This window comes from Epinephelus moara, chromosome 24, assembly GCF_006386435.1.
Source record: "Epinephelus moara isolate mb chromosome 24, YSFRI_EMoa_1.0, whole genome shotgun sequence".
Classification (NCBI taxonomy): Eukaryota; Metazoa; Chordata; class Actinopteri; order Perciformes; family Serranidae; genus Epinephelus; species Epinephelus moara.
This window is the reverse complement of record NC_065529.1, coordinates 6,819,397-6,841,915: the sequence shown is the minus strand read 5'-3', so window position 1 is coordinate 6,841,915 and position 22,519 is coordinate 6,819,397. Positions and strand designations below refer to the sequence as shown.

The following is a 22,519-nucleotide window of genomic DNA, read 5'->3' as shown; positions in this document are numbered from 1 at the left end:
CTTATGGTTCAGTCAGACTGAGCACAATACAGTTTTTCCATTGTCACTCTTGCTGCACCCATTTTTGTTTCCATTGTCAGTTCAGACGTGCCGTGCCATGCCAAGCCATGCTGGAGATCGACCCTCTCGGGAGTAGTTCCAAAAGCTGGCGGGCTGCTCGCCCTCAAGCAGGTCGCCAACCGCAGCCAACCCTTGTTGACCCTCCTTCTCCCCCCTAAACAAGCGTGTGTTGCAACACTGAACTCACCACTGCCTGCAAGAGACCAGAGAGAAAGGTGTTTTTAAAAGTGTGTGTTCAGCTCTCAGTACTTTTGTAGCTTCTAACTGAAACTCTGTGATTTGGAGTTTAGTTTCTCTCCTGCATCCTGTTTTCACTTTACATATCTGCTTTATTTTACTGGTTCATGTTTGCCATCAGCCGTATTAGAAATTGTGTGAAGTTGCTGCTCAAAAACTCAACATTACTTTATTTTGGTGTTTCACAATAAAAGTTTATACATAACAAAATAACTAGGGAGTTTTATTGTGAAGAATCTATGGGAAATTAAATGTCTTATTACTGAACTTACTAGCAGCTTTTCTTCAATAAAGGCAAGTCTGGTTATATGGCAGGGAGGAAAGTGAAAGCAGAAACAGTCACACTGAGATGTGAGATGAAGAGCTGCAGAAAACACTCTTACTGCACCTCTGCAAACAACTCACCTGTGTGATGGAAAATCACATGCAGCAACAATAACAGGAGACTTACGCTGTGGATCAGCCAACTGCTTTTAAAAGTCATTACTCACGACAGGCTGTCATCAGTTGAAGACACACCTTCCAGAAGGTAGCCCTGTTGTAATGGAAATGCAAATAACTGCTGTGCTGTGCCAAACCAAGCTAAGCCAAGCCAGCCCATGACTGTCAAAAAGGGGTAGGAGGCTACTAGGCACTGCTGTGACTCCAACTATGGGGTGTCTATTGGGTGACTCTATCGTTTTGTCAATCCAAATGCCTTGTATTGCTTGCCACTGTCAAGGAAGTTTTATTTTAACAAGTGAAAGATGGGAGTTTATTTTAATTTACTTTAAAGATTCAACTTAATGGACACATAGTAAATTTTGAATGGTTGTCCCACATTTCAGTAGTGGGCAAAAACATAAAATCTAATCAGCAAAGACATTACACAAGCAAGGTCTGTTAAAACTATTTGAAAGCAAAAGAGTTCAAGTATCTTGGGGTGTTGTTCACCAGTTAGGGTACAATGGAGCGTGAGATGAACAGGCGGTTTGGCACAGAGTCTGCAGTGATGCGGGCACTGCACCAGACCTTCATGGTGAAGAGGGAGCTGAGCTAGAAGGCAAAGCTTTTGATTTACCTGTCCATCTACATTCCAACCCTCACCTATGATCATGAGCTTTGGATACAAGCAGTCAAAAGAGGTTTACTCACTAGGGTGGCTGGGCTCAGCCTTCGAGAAAGGGTGAGGAGCTCAGACATCCTCAGAGAGCTAGGAGTTGAACCATTGCTCCTTTGCATCAAAAGAGGCCAGTTGAGGTGTTTTGGGTATCTGATCAGGATGCCTCCCAGGCGTTAGAGGTATTTTGGGCATGCAACTGGTAGTAGGCCACGGGACAGACCCAGAACACGCTGGAGGGATTATATATTTCATTTAGCCTGGGAACACCTCTGAATCCTCCAGGGGGAGCTGGAAGACGTTGCTGGGAAGAGGGACGTCTGGTGTACTTTGCTCAGTCTGCTGCCCCTGCGACCCAGCTCCGGATAAATTAATGAAAAAGGATGGATGGATGGATGGATGGATTATGATTTTTTAAGCCATGAAAGTTGTAGTTGCAGAACTTTTCCAGAGCTCTGAAGTGAAGCAAAGATTTAAAGTGTTTGAAGTCATCACAGTAAAAGTTATGGGATGGGTGGGGCTGAGCTGGAAGGCCAAAAACAAATGCACATGCCCACAGTAAGGACGCAAATAGGGATGTGAGAAAACTGTTCTGGCTTATATGTGGGCAGCTAATTGTCATTCAGCTGCACTACTATAATAAGCCATTCAGCCATTCACAGGAGAGGCAGCAAGGTGTGTTCACAACTGTAAAGCCAGATACAGCTGTTTCGGCCAATCCAATGTAAATGGTAAATGGACCTGCATTTGCATAGCGTCTTTCTCGTCATCCAACCACTTAAAGCGCTTTTCACACTACGGCCTCTAGTTTCGCAGACCGGGCGAGGCGGAGGCGCAGCGCACCTGCGCTTCGCCAACTGGGTGTGGCCAGGCATATTTTGCAAGTTTGGCACACCGTGCGTGCTGGTGCAGCTACTCCTCTTTCCCACCTCCGTCCCTCCTACCTGCGCAAGTGGGAAAGAGGGAGGAGAGAAGGCGTGGAGTGGGTTTTACACACATCACACCAATCAAATGAGCCCCTCTCCTTGCCCTTAAATGCGCCGCGCGAAGGCGTAATGAGAGTTTACTCAATTCGCCATGGCAGAAGAGAGCAGCAGCGTCAGACGGCCTAACTTCTCCCAGGAGGAAACTGATGTTTTGGTCCGGGAGGTATATTCGGACACTGCGAGCTTGGACCTCCACGGGCTGATGATGCAAAGGTAGCCTGGGAGGAGGTCACCACAATTGTAAATCGATGTTGCGTTTGCCACTACACCGGCTATGCTCCGCCTGCGCTGACAGTAGACCTGGTTTCAGCTGGCGAGCTTTTAGCGCACCTTCGGCAAAGCCTTTTGGCACGAAACTGTCACTGCGCCAAGCTGCATCTATCGACACCTCCCCCTGCTGCGCCGCCACACCCATCTCAGCGCACCTCGGTCTGCTAAACTACCAAACTTAGCGCGCCTTGGGTTGCGCTGCTCGAAACTAGCTCTGCGCGGGGTTCGCCACCCTGCGCCGCGCTGGGAAACTAGAGCCCAGTGAGTCACATTCACCCATTCACACACACATTTATACACTGGTTGCCGAGGCTACCATGCCGAGGCCACTGTGCCACCTGCTACTCAGTTTTAACACACTCACACACCGATGGAACAGCCATCAGGAGCAATTTGGGGTTCAGTATTTTGCTCATACTTCGACATGCAGACTGGAGGAGCTGGGGATCGAACCGCTGATCTTTCGCTTGGTGGACGACCCACTCTACCTCAGAGCCACAGCCGCCCATGTGACTGTGACATGTGTAGCAGTAGGCGGTTACCTTTGTTAATGTCATTTTAAAATAATTTAGCTAGAAATTCTAATAAAAAATGTTTATGACTCATGGCAAATTCCAATATTATAGACACTATATAGTTTAAACATTTAACAAAATTCAACAAATTCACTCTCACACTTGTTTTCCTTTTTAAAAAGAATGCCAAGAAAGGAAAAGTGGAGAAATAATGCAAAATGACTCCTTCATTAAAAGGTTAGGGGTGAATATTTATCATTCAGCAAACCATACATCATACAATTAGAATGCCAAGAAATTGTTAGATCTAGAGTTATCTTTTAGTAACCTAAGACTATTGCTTTGGTAGGTAATGAATATATTATCCTAGTAGTATCACCACCTTGATTTATTATAAAACTCCATACTAATCAGTCTGTGTGAGGCAGACCAAGGGAACCAGGAGGTGGCTGAAGAACCACAAACAAAACAACAGAAACTGCAGAGAGAAGGAGTAAAGCAAGAGAAACAAGATGCCAAAGGAGAAAGGGGGAAACCAAGGTACAGGAAAAAGGGAAAAGAAAAAAGAGAAGGAAACAATCAATGATAAGGACATGAAGATGAGAAAATGGGAAAGCAGGGAAAACACAGTGGAAGAAAGAGGGAAGAACCAAGGCAAGTAGCTGTAAACCAAGGAGCATTGGAACATTGGTGTCCTGGGGATTAGACTGTCTGAGCTTTGAGTTGGCCTAGTTATGCCTGGAAGAATCTTGTAAAACGATTTTGGACACCCCTAAAGTGGACCATACCATTTCTTAACCTTGTTGGTAATTGAACATCTCGTCTGCCTGCCTCCCTCTCATCATTGCAGTGGTTCGCGTCCTCATGTAAGTCTATGCTCATGTGCGTCATGCAAGCCAATGCAGCCAATGTAAGTAGCTAGCACACAGACTAAGTTAATATACTTTACTTTCTTACCTTCAGTTTTAGTTAAAAGTTACTTTAATGGCTGAAACATTGGCCAAGCTACAACTTAAAGGCACAGACCACCAAAAAATCAGACTTTGTTTCCACTTGATGGAAAAGATAGGAGTCACTCTAGCTTAAGCTTTTGAGCCCATAGTCTCGGTCTGTATTCATATTGAACCATTCAGTATAAGGCTTACGGTTCAGTATGCATAACAAACTGAACCTGTTATCCTTTTCAACTGAATGATATGTTGAGCTATCCTATCATATTTAGAAAATAAAATATACAACTTATACAGTGTTTAATATAATGTTCTCAGTGCCACTGTGCTCAAAAACGAAGCCCACATGAAGAACAGGCAACATGCTGTCTGCCCTTCCCATCCCCAAAACAAACATTCTACTCCAGTGAGACACACTGGGAGGCAGCTACGCTAAGCCAGCTGGTTGCAATATGGCTGGTAACGCCATTATCAGACCAGAAATAGAAGATTCTCTGATTACCTACTTGTCTGGCATTTGAAGCCACTTTGGTTTCACTGTGAATTATGAGGGCCATATGGCAAGAGAGAGTGGTGAATAAAAAACAACGGTACAAGCCAAAGAACAAGCCATCTCCCAGCTACAGATTCTCCTTTGCAGCTAACCCAGTAGCACAGTAACATACACGGCCCTGAGCCAAAGTATGAGCCGCTGCGCAGTGACAGACCCGTTAGCAGCTAAGGCAGTAGCACACGCAGTCTATGGTTGCACAGCACACTCCCTGAACCAGTAACTGCTGGCGGGCCAGGTAGCAGAGTCAGCAAGAAAGACTGAAAGGTACATTAGTGATGGCTGTTTAGCTTGCGTTTATATGATTGTGGCATTTAGAGCTCAGAGCTTATGGGACATAGTGAGCCCACCACCATTTCATCACACAGTGGGCAAAAGAAGTAACACTGATACTATGTGCTCTAATGTCAGTGGTGGTAACTTGCTAAACAAGTATAGCTCCATCATTGCTCAAAGTTAAGAAAGATGACCCTTTATGATGTTAGTTTAACTAAATAAATGAATTAAAAAGAAAAATTAAAAACATTTTTTTGTTGTAACGAAAATGTACTGAATCATGAAACCCAACCAAATCCAACCATGAATTTTGTGAACCATTACACTCCTACTGTAGGCTATTTTCAAAGTAAGAACATAGCTGACAAATTTAGATTATTGGTTGGTCTATGCCTTTAGTGTTAGTCAGGCACAGACCTAGTGTCAGGAATATACACAAGTCTGGACCCCAATATGCAGATTAAAGCACTGATGATTTATTCACAGAAAACAAAGGGGTCTGCCCATTGGTCCGACAGCCCATTGGTCAGACATCCCATTGTTCCGACCATATTAAACCCATTTTTCCGAAGTCCCGTTGTTCTGAAATCATCATGATGCCCTGTGGTTAAGGTCTGGTTAGGTTTAGGCACAAAAACCAGTTGGTCAGGGTTAGGAAAAGATCATGGTGTGGGTTAAAATAAAAAAAGAAAGTGACAAACACATAAGCCGTGAGCCTGCTTCGCCTCAAGCCTTTCCCAGCTGACCCAGAGCCGGTCGCGGCGCACCATCAAGTCAGAAATACGCCCGCCGGGAGCCATTCAGCACCGCGGAAAGCTCCCCACACAACCCGGAACCCAGAGTTAATAACAGGAGGTTATGGTGTTCCATTCTCTCCTCTCTATGACACTTGTATCTCGACCAGTAGCCTACTTTTGTTGCTGATCCTCTATGGTACACAAATACAGTGTAGCCTGGTATAATCACATATTGGAACAATGGGACGTCGGAACAATGCTACGGCACCAAAACAAAAACTCAAAAATCTCCAGGCAGGGACGAAGAGTCAAGGTCCAAAAGAAGAAGCAGAGTTCCAGGAACAAAAAAACTCAACAGGAGGGCTGGGCAGGAAAATACTGAGGGCGGCTGTGCAGGAAAACACTGAGGGCGGCAGGGCAGGAAAACAAGAACAGCAGAGTAAGAAATCTTCACAGCAAAACGGGATACAAAAATCTCAACAAAGAGAGTCGACTGGTCTGTTACCACGAGTGGTTGACAACGAACTGGCAGGGAGTGGAGAGTGAAACCAGTCTAAATACTGTTGCAGAAGAGTCCAGGAGCCCCGCCCAGCCCTGGGGAATGACAGACAGGGAGACAACACCACACAAACACAGAACAAGAGGGAGGGGAAAACAAAATACAAACAGAGGGGAAGACAGGAGACAGCCAGTTCCTGACACCTAGATGCTGTATAGTGATAACACATCTGTCTACCTCCTTATAGTGTCTTTAGTTACCGTGATTTATTTCCTACCTACAAAACCAATCTGCCTCTGTTTTAATCGACAATGCGTCCTCTTCCGTTGCACCCATCTCCTGTGGTGTACCACAAGGCTCAATATTAGGCCCCATTTTATTTCCCTTGCGTATGCTTCCTTTGGGATTTATTTTTAGAAAGTGTAATATCTCTTTCCATTTTTAAGCTGACGACACTCAACTGTACCTCCCGCTCCATCCGGGTCCATGTCATTGGTTCGACAGCCCATTGGTTCGACATCCCATTAGTCCAACTGTCCGCGGTGCTGAACGACTCGCGGCGGGCGTATGGTGCGCTGCGACCGGCTTGAGGCGGAGCAGGCTCACGGCTTATGTGTTTGTCACTTTCTTTTTCATTTTAACCCACACCATGATCTTTCCTGACCCTAACCAAGTGTTTTTTGTGCCTAAACCTAACCAGACCTTAACCACAGGGCATCATGATGATTTCGGAACGGAGTTTGGAACAATGAGTTTAATATGGTCGGAACAATGGGATGTCGAACCAATGGGCTGTCGAACTAATGGGCAGTTCCCCTCCATCCTTGTGATCCATGCAGTGTCAGCGTTCTCTTAAATGGCATCAAGGATGGAAAATCCTGAATGGCAAAAAGCTTTCTTCAACTTGACCAGGATAAAAATGAAATTCTAATCTTTGGTCCAGCCCTTGGATCTCTGTTATTAAATGTAAAATCAAATGCGGAAAATCTTGGTGTATTCTTTGATTATGGTTTAAAACTTGATAAACAATTCAACTCTGTCATTAGCACTTGCTTTTACTATCTTAGGTCACTTGCAAAATTAAAACCCTCCCTGCCCGTTTAACATTTAGAGTTAAAAACTAAAGGTGGTGGAGCTTTTTTAGTTGTTGGACCTAAACTGTGGAATAGTCTCCCACTTACAGTTAGATCTTCCCCCTCTGTTGATACATTTAAAAACCGTCTTAAGAACCATCTCTTTTCTATAGCCTTTTGATTATCATGAGGATGACATACCTGACCACACTGCTTAACACGTTTTTGTATTTTACTTTTGTTGTTTGTGCAATGCTATTTCTGTGTTATGATTTTGTCAAAATATTGTATGTTTTTTTCAATTTTACTTTTCTTACACATCAGTGTTTTTTAAATGTGCTTGTTAAATAAATCTAACTTGACTTAATTCTGGTACAGCATTGTGAGGGTCTGTTTGAGCAGAAATGATGATCTGTTTTTGTTGTTGTTGTTGTTGTTGTGCGTGTGTGGGTCTGACTTGCTGGCAGTTTTGCCCTAGAATATTTATTGGTGACCCCTAGAAAAGTACGGTACGTGCCCAATGAGCTGGTGTATTGGATTTGACTACACACCAAGTCTCAGCTCCCATTGAAGGCTTTTTAATTTAAAAAGCCTTCAATGGGAGCTGAGACTTGGTGTGCGGTACATTTTTTCCTTTATTCATGACTTTTATATATATGTATTCAGCACCCACTCCAAATGGACCTTGAGAGGTGCGTGTTTTTTGACTATTTTTGGATTTGACTGATCATCATCTACAGACTGCAGTTGTTTACAAGCAAGGTACTGTAAGAATTGTAAGACTTCAGTTTACTGAAGCATGTGCCTACATTGTACTGGGTACCCTTTACCCCCAGAGAAAAAGTTGCAGTTTAGGCCCCAACCAGTGTAGACTACTATCCAAATAGTTTAAATGTCATTAAATTAATTATTTTATAATTTATAATTTTGTTAAGTAACTAAGTGGATAGGGGTCTCTGTCTCTCAGTCTCTGAAGTTGTTATATCAAGTTTTTCTCTAACAGAGGGTAAAAAGAATGTCATCCAGTGCCATCTTTCACCCTGACTGATAACCTCCTCCTGCACCTCTACTCCCTCTACCACTGGTCCCCTAAAAGATGAAGAGAGCTGAAGGCAATTAGTGAGACACTGGAGAAGTACATAATCAAACCAGCTTATGTCCAGGGAGCCCACTGGATTGACCATAGAAGCAGAGCTGTACCCTGCCTTGCACTGCAGCAATGTGACCCACTCCCAAGAAAAGAAGGAAGAGGCTGGCCAAGATAGGGAGAAAATACGGTCAGTGGTACAACAGGGGTCCGTTTCACAAAGCAGGTTTAGTGAAAACTCAGAGTCTGTTAACCCTGAAATGAGGGAAACTCTGAGTTTTCCGTTTCAAAAAGGGAGGTAACTCACACCAGAGAAAGAGGGGTAACTCTAGCCTGTTTCAGAGAGAGAGGTAACTTAAGCTCTCGGTCAGTTACCGTAGTAACAGACTCTATGAACCTAACCTGGTCGGGACCAGGTTTTTCTCAATGAACCTCGAGTTTCTCTCTGTCTCCGCCCTCTTTCAGAGCCACACACTCCATTTGATTTCCTCATTCATTCAGTCAGCAGGCGAGTTTTGGCGTAGCCTAGTTCTGCCGTCTGTCATTTTAAAAAATCATTAAAAAAATCAGAGTCAGTATATTAGAAGTCCATTAGGCACAGTAGGTGGCGACTTTTTTCACTAACATGGCATGTCCTTTTGATAACGATCCCGTGGATGAAGGTGCAGCATTACTGCGCAGAGAATTAAATATTCGTCGGGAGATGGTTATCAGACCGCGCATAGATGTTTTAGCATTTCCACACAATTATCTTTTTGAGCTGTACCGTTTCACGTCACAGTCCATCATCTACATACACAACCTAATCCGTCCTTACATTTGCAACATTACCAATCGTAGTCATGCTCTCACATCCCAGCAGATATTGTGTGTTGCGCTGCGTTTCTTTGCAAATGGAAGTTTTTTGTACAATGTCGGAGATGCTGAGCACTTGAGTAAGGCAACTGTATGCAGGGCGGTCAGAAAAGTGTGCTCGTTTTACGGGCATCTGCCTTCTTTCTGTTGGCTGAGTAGAAGTCTGTGTTAGTTTAAATAGGCTTAATTATTTAACAGAACATGATATAGATGAGAAGACATTGATGTGTGTGAAAACAGCATTATGTTGGGGATACAACAACTGCACAGTCAAACAGCCACTTAATATTTACTTTACAATGTAAAACATGATCAAAATGAGGTACCCCCATGATATTATGCTGAGGTCTTACCTGTTTGAACAATGTTTTTATATTTCATCCTAAACTGCTGCCAAGTGCGCTTCTCCTCCACGGGATTGCACCTAAATGAAATAAATTAATAGGCTACCATTCAAGCAGTTTTCCCCAGTAATATTATTGTGATTGCAAAGGACTACATTTAAACTTAATCATTGACCCAAGCAGCAATGTTCTCCCACACCGTCTCCCTCTCTTTTGCAGCTGCAGCGGTGTTGCGCTTCTTTTTGAAAAGTGTGCAAACTCGCCGTATGAGCGCATTAAGATTTCTAATTCTAGTGGGGTGAAAAACGCAGCCCTCCCCGTCCCCGTTGCCATGGTGACTCGTCGAATCGGGGCTCCATTGATGCTGGCTTTTTATAGTTGTGGTGCACGCGCTTAACTCCAGGTGAAACTACTCCGAGTTGATTAAACTGATTCAAATCAGCTGTTCTGGAACCGGAAACTCAGAGTTTCCTATCTCAGAGTAGATCAACTCAGAGTTCAGGATTAGACTCAGAGTTTGTTGAACCTGCTTTGTGAAACGGACCCCAGTTGACCTTCCCCAAGTTTGTTTGTTGAACTGTCACTCAAAAAAAGTGACTAACTGTCCCTGTCTTCCCTGAGGATGAAGGTCATGGCTGCCAAGGCTGCACTGGTAAAGCAGGAGAAACCAGGTCCTTTAGATGGCTCTTGAAAGGTAAAGGGGTCACTGCAACTCAAACCTTGCTAAAGGTGGGCCTTAACCACGGCCCAGCCACAGTAACGTGTAATGGCCCAGTAGAGAGAAATGTCTCAAACATAAAAACAATGTGAACAAGTTGTCAAATATGCTCCAGCTTTTAAGTGAAGTCGGGCCTTGCTTTAGGGGTAAGAGCTGTTTGTAGATATTAACACCAGACCAAACTTACTTGTGGGCAAAATTTAAAAAAAATAAAATAAAAAAAAGAATAGAGGAAGTGTGGAAGTTTAATGTCACCAAGTAAACAACTCCATCTTTCAGGACTTAAGGCGCTCCATGGAGCATGGCTACAGCAAGGCTTTTTTTCTGGCAGCACTCTGCTCTGAGCTGTGACTGAGGTGCTACTTTTCTCTCTCCATACAGCTTCTAGTTTTAACTGACAGCATCTGATGGCAGCATGAAGCAGATGGGAGCAGGTGGGCAGGGCTTCCTCTTTCCTTTATCGTCATGGCAGGAATTGTCTAAAAGGTGCTAATAACACTCAGAGCTGATGGGAGTGAGCAGCTTGGGGTTCCAGATGGAGCTCTTTAACCGTACTGACTAAACACTGATGGTGATAAAAATAGTCATTATCAAAAAAGGCTCTTATTTGCATGAGTTTGTTTTTCATACCTCAAAACTGATATCCTCTTCATTTTAAAGCAGTAAGTATGCCAGGACAAACCATTATATGATGTCATAAGTCAATTATTATATAACACGAGCATAAAGTTTAATTTACTCAGTGTTTGGTCCGTTAAACATTACAAGTAATAACACTGACTCATTCTGTGGTAAGCGTATACTCAGTTGAGCTGCATATTCATCATACCAGTGTTAGACCAGAAAGACTAGATCAGATCGAACTTTTATTATCCTGCAAGTGGTGACGCCTAATGGCACTGATATCAGTCTGTCCAACACTGTGGTCCAGAGCAACGGCTACGCCATTGCTAATGTGTGCTACAGAGATACCACGCAGGGAACCCAATAACTGTGGTTGGTCAGCTTAAACGGGATTTATACTTCTGCATCGAATCAATGCCATACCTATAGCATAGGCTCTGCATCGATGTACACTAAGCTGTAGCCTGATGTACACCTCTCCAGAAATGTAACTACACGTTGCAGCAATGCAGACCTACTGTCTATTTTCATTTCCCTCTGTGAAAAAGAAGGTTTTGTTTACTTTTATTTCACAGATAAGAAAAAATAAATTGTGAAGACAAGAAAACCCCCACAAAATAGCATTTTATGTCTTGTGTATGATTTATCCTGGCTTCATAAATCTCTGCTAGTCGCTAGGCTAATTTATACAATGTAAAATGTCATAGGCTTGTGCTAATAATGTTAACATGTTATATTTGTTTGGAAATGCGTGTAGTATCGGACAGTTGTTCTGTCAGTGAACCTTGTGAGCTGTAATAGAACCAAATTTTGCAATGTTTGTTCAGTGTTGCTGTTGTCCCTGGCTTCATATGAGTAGAGGAAATTTTAGCTAGCAGCTAGGCTAATTCATATAATACAAAATGTCATAGCCTTGTGCTAATCACATAGCCATATTGTATTTGTGGGGAAAATGTGTCCAACAGGAGTTATAGTGAAGCCAGTTTGTGTACTTGTGTTTAAAGTTGTTGCTATTAAGCCATGTTTAATATGTGTTTTGGGTGTGTTCAAAATCAACTAAACCTTACAGCACTTCACAGAAACTCACCGTTGATTAGTGTTTTGGAGGTGTAACTGCAAAGTGACACACACAGACCACCGCAAAAGTATAAATGCTCACAGAGGCATAGGCCACATGCATAGGCCACATGCGTAGGCTCTGCATAGACCTGATGCACAAGTAAAAATCCCAGTTTAGACTTATTGTGTTTTCTCCTACAAGTTTCTAATGATAGTAGAGACAACACAAAGCATGTTGACAGAAGGCTAAGTTATTATGGCATTTGATTAGTCTTAGGTCTAAAGTCTTTGTATGTGTATGTATCAATACAAGCACGCAGAACACTATCTGCAAGCTAAAAACCATCTTCACAAGAGGGCGTTTCCAGTCCTCATGCACAAATGTGGTACCACAAGCATTAGGTTGTGATGAGCGCAAGCTTGACCCTCCCTTTGCGCTCACAACTGCTTAACTAGGGCTGGACAACAAAAGCTAAAAATGTTATCACGATAAAAATGTTTATATTAATATACCAGTAATTATCACACAAAAAGTCAAATTATTATTTGTGTCAAGTTTAAACACTGATTTTTGCTTCTGAGAGAAAGTTGAAGGAACAATACAGTTAATGTGGTTTAAACTATTTACTGTAAGGACATGACAAACATTTGCCAAACAGCAGAACATTTTACAAATCTGAGGTGGATTCAAAACAACTAGAATCAAAATAATGTCAATACATAAAAGAGTAAATAGATGAAATCCTGGTCACAAGTCACACTCTTTGTACAGACAGTTTAAAACATTTTGTAAGTAGAAATAAAAAAAAAAAAAGAAAAATCTCAACCATGGTTAGTAGTTTCTGTGCAAGTTTTCTACCCACAGCAGAGTCCTGCACTGGGTCGGGTACCCGCGGGTAAAAAAAACAAAAAAAAAAACAGCTGATTTTTTAAAAAACAATTTTTTCCTGGGTTCGGATCTGGGTGGAAAAAATAACATGCGGATCGGATCGCGGGTTTTAGATAAACACATCAGTCATTAGTTCGGTAAACTACAGATAACTATCTTGGTCATTATTTACTCTCTGAGGATCGCCTCCGCTATTTCGCAACGGTCATTGGTTCAGCTGTTTACACGCGTTTCACCATCTAATAACACAATTTGTGATTGGACGACAGAATCAACATGGCTGCCACCGTCTAACAAGCGCCGCTTCCAAAACAGTAAATAATTATTTAGGTATTTGAGAAATAAGTGGATAAAACGTACAACTATCACTTTATAATGTTTCTGAAGTGTTTCCCTGATGGATTACTTCTCTCCTCGATGGATTCTAAAAACACGTGACGGCTCGTAACTGCTGAACGTCGCTCTGGACAGAAAGTAAGTCTATTATTACACATGTAAAGTTCCTTTACATAGATTAAAAGTTTAAAAGCATTAAACGTAACAAACGAGTGCTTTTACACTCGTATGGGAGAAGAACACAGAGGGTTGATGATGGAGCTGAAGTCAGGTTTTTATTGTGAGAGCTGCTTCATTCAGGTCGTTGTTTACTTACTGGCATCTTAACTGTAGCGATATGCTGTTCAATATTCAGCCAATATGACCCAAAATGATTACTTTAAATCCGGGTTACGGGTCGGGCTGCGGGTCGTGTTTCAACGGGTTGGACCGGGTTGCGGTACTAATTGGCCTGATGCGCGGGTTTGCGGTTCGGGTGCGGTTTTGTACGTCCCCGGGTCGGTCGGGTCGGATCTTGAAAATTAGACCCGTGCAGGACTCTGACCCACAGTATGTAATTTCTGCCAGTTCTCAATTACACGATAAAAAATAAAGAAAAAACTTAAAGGGACATTGTGTAACATTTTCAATTGTTTATTGGCAAAAATCGATGTCTGCATTCATAAATATGTCATCATTGGTGTATTATTACCTGCACCAATGTTGTTAGCTAACAGCGGCTTACAGCTAACAGCGACAAGTGGCTTAACCTCACCTTGCCTCACTGCGCCGCTGTTAGCTGTTAGCGCTAACAGCGGCGCTGGCCTATGATTGCATTACCTTTCTCCCTCAGCAGTAACTAATTACATTTATTCACGTTACTGTAATTGAGTAGTTTTTTTGTATAATTTGTAATTTTTCCAGTAGTTTTTGAAATCTGTAATTTTTTTTACTTAAAGCCTCAGTATGTAAAAATGGTGAGTAACAGTGACATCAGCGGTCAAATTCTAGATTGCAGCGCTCACTCGCGCTCATTCATTCACCCCTCCCGTCGTAGGACAAAAAGCCTTGCAAAGACAGCAGAGTTTTTCAAGTTTTCCAGGAGTATCTAGAGACGAGGTGAATATTTATTTAGGAATCTAAACCATGTATTTTCAATAGTTGGTGGTAACAGAGTGAGCTTATTATTATTTCACAATCCTGGATCATAGGGGGTGTAAATATTTTTTTTAGTCTGTGACATTTATTAATAAAGTTGAGCAAGTTTAGAATTTTTCCCTAGATGCTAGCTGACTTTAGCTAATCTTTAACAATGCTGTAATGTTGGCCGTTTCGAATTTTGCAATTTAATGTGTTGTAACGTTAGTCTCCGAGCTTTATTGGTCATCTGGCTTTACTACCCACTGCACATTTATATCTTAACATTTTTAGGCAACATTAGCTGGTTTTCTTTCATTAAGTTAGCGGTAAGGTTAGCTAACATTAACTAGCTATCCTAGGAATCTCTGGTGTAACGTTTGGTTAACGTTAAGTTAAGAGGACTTGGCTTTGTACATGCCGACCATGTTATTACTTAGCTTGATGCAGTGTTTTAATCGGAGAAATAACCTGAGCAAACAAAGGTTAAACTAGGTGGGCTATGGTTAGCAGCAGCTTGGCTCACAGCCTCTGCGTACATACATCCTGTGTACACCGAACAGCTTCAGATAAACACAGATTTTTAACGTGAAACTGCTGGTTTTTACTGGTTTCAATCACCAGGTATGTGTTATTTGGAGAGGAGCAGACCTCTGCCGATAATTCGGCTCATGGAACAAAATGCCTGAGCTTGTAGATCAAAGGTTATCAGATAAACTAGCTGGGCTATAGCGGCAGCTTGCCTCATGTCTGTAACGTTACCCACCATTGAGGTTCCAAGGCATATAGGCTATAACAGAAGTCGTGAAATAATTGCCTAAACATAACTTTATTTGGGTGCGGTAAATACATTGTATAGTGCCCGAGGTGTATGGGCTTCAAGACACTCTTCTGCATACAAAAACTCAAGAACGTACTCTTGAGCGCCAGTACAACATCTCCATTCATTCAGTCTTCACCTGTATGGGACAAAGACAACAGTTACCACAGTCACAGCAAAACAACAACGTCGCTTTTTTCATACGTCACACAACTGCGCCCGCTCTCTCCGGGCATCAACGATCAACTCCTGACGACTAACGTAATGATGAAGAAATTTAAGCAGATGAGGCTAAATTTTTGCAATTATGGAGAGGTTACTGGTGGAAGAAAAAGAAAGAGAGATGATGGAGGTGAGAACATGCACACAGAAAGGAGGCGTGTTTGTGACATGTATGTCTTCTGACTGTAAGTCCGTGATGAAAATACATATATCAGTAAGATAACTAAGATAGCTGGAGGCTAAAATCCTCTGAGAAAACCGTAATGGTTCATTCGACCCGCGTTTCAAACATCCCAAATATATATATATATATATATATATATATATATATATATGTATCACAACAGGACAAACAACAGTCAAAATACATAGCTTATTTTATCAAACACATTTTTCTTTGCCCATGTTTATGTACTGTCTGCATTTAGGCTATAATGTTATAATTCAAATCTCAAAGCATGCAAACTCAAAGACAAAGATGGTGTATAATTTAACTTAATTATGTTAATGTATTTCAGCAGGAGAGACAAGTGAGGAGTCAGATAATGGAAAGGGACAGAGAGAACAGAGACAGAAACAAGCAGACAGAGAAAGACAGACAGACAGACAGACAGACACACACACACACACACACACACACACAAACTGACCTATTTTTCCAATTTTAAATAAATGTTTAACTTTCAATTTAAGATATTTTGTTGTAACTTTTTCTGTATTTTCAGACTGTAAATAATTCATTGTTTATAAGATTTTAAGGTTTGAAAGATTTTAATATATCTACTGCCCTCAGTAAATGACATGCTGAAGTGAAGTGGTTTGGCTCCTGAAAAACTTCAAGAGATGGTTGACTGGTTGAAAGTCAACAAATACCCAGTCTCTTAAGTTGAAGATTACATGAAGGAAACGGTTATACCGAGGCAAGTGGATCCGTAGTAATGGATCTAAAAGCATCCCAGAAATACTGAAGGAGTTCCCCAGGCTTGTTGACAATCCTGGCATGGTAAGAAATTCTTTTATTTTTGTGTTTTTGGTTATTTTGTCTTTATTGGCCTCAGATTTCTGATTATGTTTTATAAATAGACCTGGAGGAATTCCATACAATTTTTACCTACCAACAAATAATTTACAAGTGTAACTGTTTCAAATCTAAAAATTTGAAATCAATTAGCTGCTAGTGGAATTTTATGTATGCATTTAAAATTTTGATTTCTTAAATCTATACTGTAAAAACTTGTGTATAAACTTTTCTTAAATCATAGACTACAACAGTTGAAAGAGTTTATTTTCTCATTTGTGAGGGGTCACATCAAAGGTGAATGTGTTGGCTATAACTCAATTACCTGCCACTGCTGAAATCTATCCGTATTTGGCAGGTGGGTGCTAATGGCAAACCCTGCTCACAGGTGTGTGACTTATGAAGTGTCCGTAGCGCAGAATAATATAAAATATGTAAAAACATACAGTGCAAATGCTGATTGTACACCATTAATGGTTTCCCTAACTCACTGAACTGTCTAACTCTGGGCTCTCTACTTCAGTGATCGAACAGACCTGACTTATTGACTCATCTAAGTAACAACCTGTCTAGCTGTCTAAAGTGATAGGCATGTCTAATTAACTCACTGACATTTACCTGTTGAACTGTTGTCCATCATATGTCAATATGACCTCTCAAAATTACATCTTGACTCTTTCACAGGTGCTTCCTGCAAGATCCCATAAATTCTTTAAACACTGCCGTTCTAGTTACACTTGTTTTCCATGTTTTAAAAATGTATCAGATATCACAAGACTTCCAGTAGCTTCATCCAGAGGCAGCAGGAAACCTTTTGAAAACTGGGCTGCTATCAGTGACAGAATCCTTGCTTATGTCAAGCGTGAAGGAAAACTGAATGTAGCACTGGATGACATGACACCAGGTAAGCTATTTCTCATACTAAATATATCAAAAATCTATTTAAAAATAACAGAACATGGTTAAAATGTTTTTTGAATTTAGACTGATTTTTTTAAGTTTATAATCATGTCTTTTGGTCTGGTAAACCTGACTGTCTGCCAGCTCTCATGATTCATTTGAACTGGCAGGACAGACTGGACTCCTGGCCATTCAGAACATTTCTGTCCCAGTCGAAGGCTGACTGAGCCAATCAATCAATCAATCAATTTTATTTATAAAGCCCAATATCACAAGTCACAATTTTCCTCACAGGGCTTTACAGCATACGACATCCCTCTGTCCTTATGACCCTCGCAGCGGATAAGGAAAAACTCCCCCCAAAAAAAACCCTTTAACGGCGGAAAAAAAACAGTAGAAACCTCAGGAAGAGCAACTGAGGAGGGATCCCTCTTCCAGGACGGACAGACGTGCAATAGATGTCGTACAGAACAGATCAGCATAATAAATTAACAGTAATCCGTTTGACACAATGAGACAGAAAGAGAGACAGAAGGTTTGGGGTAACGTGGGGTCCACTTGGTGGGTGACGTAGTAGGTGATGTACTGCGAGTTGGGCGGTGCTTGATCCTTGCTCTGCCGTATTCAAAATGGTGGCTGGGTCACATACGTTCTCATTTACAGCTAAATAGATGTTTCTGAAAACATTTTACATGTAAAATAGGCAACACAGTAACACAATATTGTTTCACATTTGATCAGCACTGCCTAGTTCATAGTTTGGTTGGACTTTCGCCAGCCGGCCATGTCGCACTGGACGGACCTCGAGTCTACTCAGCGTGACGTCACAGGTTTCGTTGCTCTGATTGGTTGAAGGTGTACCCCAAGAATCCTGTATGAACTGTGAGGTCCCAGACCAATTCACATTAGTGAATATGTCTGGTGAAGCCAGGCTACATGTCTTTATGTCTTTGATCTATATAAATCTTCAACAATATTTTTTCATATTATCAGCTGCTGGTCTTTGTTTTGTCCCAGTCAGAATAAAGATGAACAAATATATTTGAAACTTATTGGAAGTTATAGTCTACACAATGAGACACCACTTTATCATCCATTCAGGAAATGTAGCCTAAGTCTGGTAAATGATGACCTAACACTGAATAAAACTTACTGACACATTTCCTCATTTTGATTTTAAAGCAACACCATGTAACTATTAGTCAAGGTTTCCCCTTTGTGGTTGTATTTTGGTTGTTGTTGTCATGGATACATTGTTGCTTCTCTGATGCGGAGTGATATGCTGTGATTTGCAGCTGTGGGTATATGCTCATTATATCAGTTAAGAACCAATCAGATTGTCTGATTTCACCTTTCCATTTTATAAGAGTTGTTCTACCACTGAAATAATTTTAGAAACATTATTAAGGTCGAAAAACAACATACTGTACTGTGTCTTATGTTCAATTTTTTTAGCTGCCAACGGCGAGAGAGCCCTAAAGCTGCTGCCAACCCTGCTTCCTCCTTCAATTTATAGAGACAGAGGAAAAGTGTGCAGACCGACGATTGAGGAGTCACAGAGGGCCTTTATTGAAACTCAGCCTGTAAGTTTCACTTTAGTTTTGATACTTCAATAAGGGTGTACATTTGTACTGCTTGATATGCATAATAACTATTAAAGGGAACCCATTATGCTTTTCCTTCTTTTCAGACATATATATATATATATATATATATATATATATATATATATATTGATATATATATATTGATATATGTCAGAAAAGAAGGTCATATATACATATATATATATATATATATACAGTACATATACATATATATATATATATATATATATATATACATATATATATATATATACACCATGGTCTGGGTGAATACTCAATTCTGATTGGCTGCAGGGTGTCCGTTAAAAAGTGTTATAGCACACCTATAAAGACAAAAACAAAACATGAATCTAAAATAAAACCCATAAACGAGAAAAGTTAAGGTCAAGTCCATCGTGAGCGTTCATATGGAAACGCCCACTCTGCCTTTACAAAAGCAATGACATAGGTTAGAACAGTGTTACCCTCCCTTCCTCTTCCTTACCTTCCCCTTCCCACACACAAAAGGTGTCCAGTCCTCTAGTAGTCTCTGCTGGGAGATGTATACCAGCAGTGACGTTGCAATTTTCAAAACCTCTTAGCTTTTATAGTATAAAAAACAAAATAAACTCACAAAAATATCAAGAAAGGAAATACTCTTACATCGGTTGTCTATTATAAACCGTACACCTTCTGAATTTATCTTTCTCTCTTTTACCAAACTAAGACAAGCTTGTCTGTAAAACACACTTCAGACTCAACAGACACAAAAATTATTTGTTAGTCTCTCCACTGTTCAACTATCACCAGCTCTGGTTTGGTTGAAAATAAATCCAAATCCATTGTGCTAGGTGTGAAAATATTGTGGCTCCCTGCTGCCCGACTTCCTTCTCACTTCTCTCTGCTTCACACCTCTCCTGTCCCCACTCAACATGTTTATTGTCCCATTAATTTAATGTCATTTCAACGTTATATTGCATCACTGAGTGACTGATGTTTAATTGGTTGGGACCAATATGGTTGAGTACCTCAATGAGACCAGCCAGCCATTTCCACACATTCTGTGCCTGGGAGATGACACCAAAACATCCCAGGCCTTCACCATCATCTCTGGGAATGCCTTGGAGTCGGAGATCTTGCTGGGGGCAGTTGATATATGCTTCAAGGCTTTTTATGTTTTAGACTTGAACTATACCAAACACTGCAAACAAACTTGGGAGTTTATACAGCACGCAGTGTATGGTATTGAAGAGCACGAGTCCCCCTCTGTCAAATTTTTGAGGACAGCCATCTCTGCCCGCATTTGGTGAGTTTGGGTTTTGGCTAGAAATGGACAACATGAGACCTCACAAAAATGTTGAAGGTCCTTTTTTGATTTGGCCCAGTCTACCATCGATGGTATTCTGGGCCGGAGTATTTCATAACTCTTGGCTGATGGACTGTGTTAAAAATTAAAAATAAAAATAAAAATGAAGGGGTGTTGAGGCCCTATGTGTGCCTGTGCTTTCCGTACGTCCGACAAGACAGCAGAAAATTTGTTTGAAAAGACATCTTCAATCCCCTAACCAACCCAAAGGAGAGAAGAGGGNGAAAGGGGGGGGGAGGAGAGGGGAGTGAAGGAAAGGAGAGGGGAGGAAAGGAAAGGGAGGAGAGGGGAGGGGAGGGGACGAAAGAAGAGGGGAGGCAAGGAAAGAAGGGGGGAGGGGAGGAGAGGTGGTTTACATTCTGTCATTTGAGCTTGTCATGCTTTTGTTTGTTAAAGTATTCAATTTAGCTTTAATTAGTTACTTGATGTTTGCATAACACTGTTAATGAAAATGCTTGAATTTTAAAGTGGTGTTTTCAAACTGAAAAATTATTTGATTTTGGCTAAAGCTTGAAATTGCAATTGCATTACTATAAATAGTTCACTTTTTTGATTATTTTTTAAAATACTTGTAATCCGATTTTTTTGTGTTTATTAACTTTTTTAAAAACGTTTTCAAATTCAGGCTTGTTCAGACAGTTTTTATATATGTTCTTTTTATTTTTATTCATCTTCTTTGTGTGCTTGTGTTACAATGGTGTGATCTTTACTTATAAAACATTTATACAATTATTATAAAATGAAACATATTTAATTACAAAATGCAGTTACAGTGGTCTTTTTGTGTAGTGTGTGTTTGTATTGTTGTGTTGTGTGTTCGTAAATTATGGGGAATGTTACTGTTATTATTATTGCACTTTATTATTTAACAAAACAGTAAATAACCCAACATATGGATAACATTCAACCCAGCAATAGAGTTAATTTCACTCTCTAGGTTGGTTAAAAGGAACAACCCAACATATGGGTTGAATGGCAAAACCCATCTGTTGGGTCAAACCAACCCAGCACATGTTCCCATAGATAATCAGCAGTTGGGTTAAGGTTGGGTTATTTTTCAACCCAGCATTTTCTTGTGGGTGTATACCATATATGGTATACACCTATTTGGAAGGATACTACTAGCAGTATGAACCGATCGGATCATCTTTCATTATCACGATCATTATTTTATTTTATTTATTTATTTATTTCCTTTTTCACTGTTAGTCATTAAATGCTAGTAATATTTCATTGTTATGTTAACAGTTTACTTGTACTAATTAATTAAATTAACTACATTATTTTCTTCTTTAAGCCTAGATATGACAGGTCTTCTGAAGCCAGCAAGGGGAGGGGAAGGGAGTAAGCCAGAGGAGGAGGTACAGGTGGGATAAGGGTGGAATAATAGTCCAGGACTTTATTTTTTCTTTTTCTTACACTGCCAGCACCAATGTTAATGAGATGTATGGTTGCATATGAATGTGAGATATGTCGCGTATATGATTTAGTGTTGGTATATTGTTAAAAAAGAAAAACAAAATAAAAAGCTGATCACAAAAAAACAACAACGTTATGAGCCTGTTGGATGTTGCTCAACATTATGTTACTGTGTGAGTTAGTGATCAGTCTCGTCTGATTCTTCTTTTACTACTACAACTAGCCTACTTCTCCTTCTTCTTCTTCTTCTTCTTCTTCTACTTTTTTTCTGGTTAATGGCAGGTAGCAATTTGCATTTAAGGTACATTACCGCAGAGACATAATAAAGAGTAGACGCCGCAGTGGCTGCTGGGGCGCAAGAAATGCGGCCGCCATCTTGAACCGGTCATCCTACCAAAGCAGCAGAAGATACAAGATGCCTGAGCACTGTGCGGCGTATTCCTGTTCAAATCGGCGGACTATTGAAAACAAGGCTCGGGGGATTACTTTTCACAAGTAAGATTGAACATTATTATTGGTTGTATTTTGTGAATAGAATATTACTGTACTGTATTTATGTCCACCAACGAAATCGTAGCCAGCTAACGTTAGCTAGGCTATGTTTAGAAATTACTGAGGCAAATATGTTAAATAGCTACTTCTCAATTATTTTTTTTTACAGGTGGCTGTGTTTGGTGGATGACAAGCCTGGCCGGAACAAGATGATGCTGGATATGCTGGAGAGAAAATGCCAGGAAGACCAGGCTAAATATGGATGTGTTGCACTCATGTTGGATGCCATGGCCATCAGAAAACAATGTAATCCACATACCCAGTCAGTGTCTGGTTTTGTAGACATGGGTGATGGAAACAGTGAGCCTGATGTTGCTATGGTGCTGTTGATATGAATTATACTGATACTCTCTCTA

The 22,519-nt window shown here is 40.8% G+C and overlaps 1 long non-coding RNA gene across 1 annotated transcript; it reads left to right on the top strand.

Moving 5' to 3' along the window:
- The first annotated feature begins 12,935 nt into the window (after positions 1-12,935).
- Positions 12,936-22,519, top strand: LOC126386785 (uncharacterized). The gene is made up of 6 exons (XR_007569533.1): positions 12,936-13,302; positions 16,116-16,325; positions 17,107-17,244; positions 18,696-18,823; positions 21,894-22,106; positions 22,273-22,519. It is a non-coding gene; the product is annotated as an uncharacterized LOC126386785 (long non-coding RNA).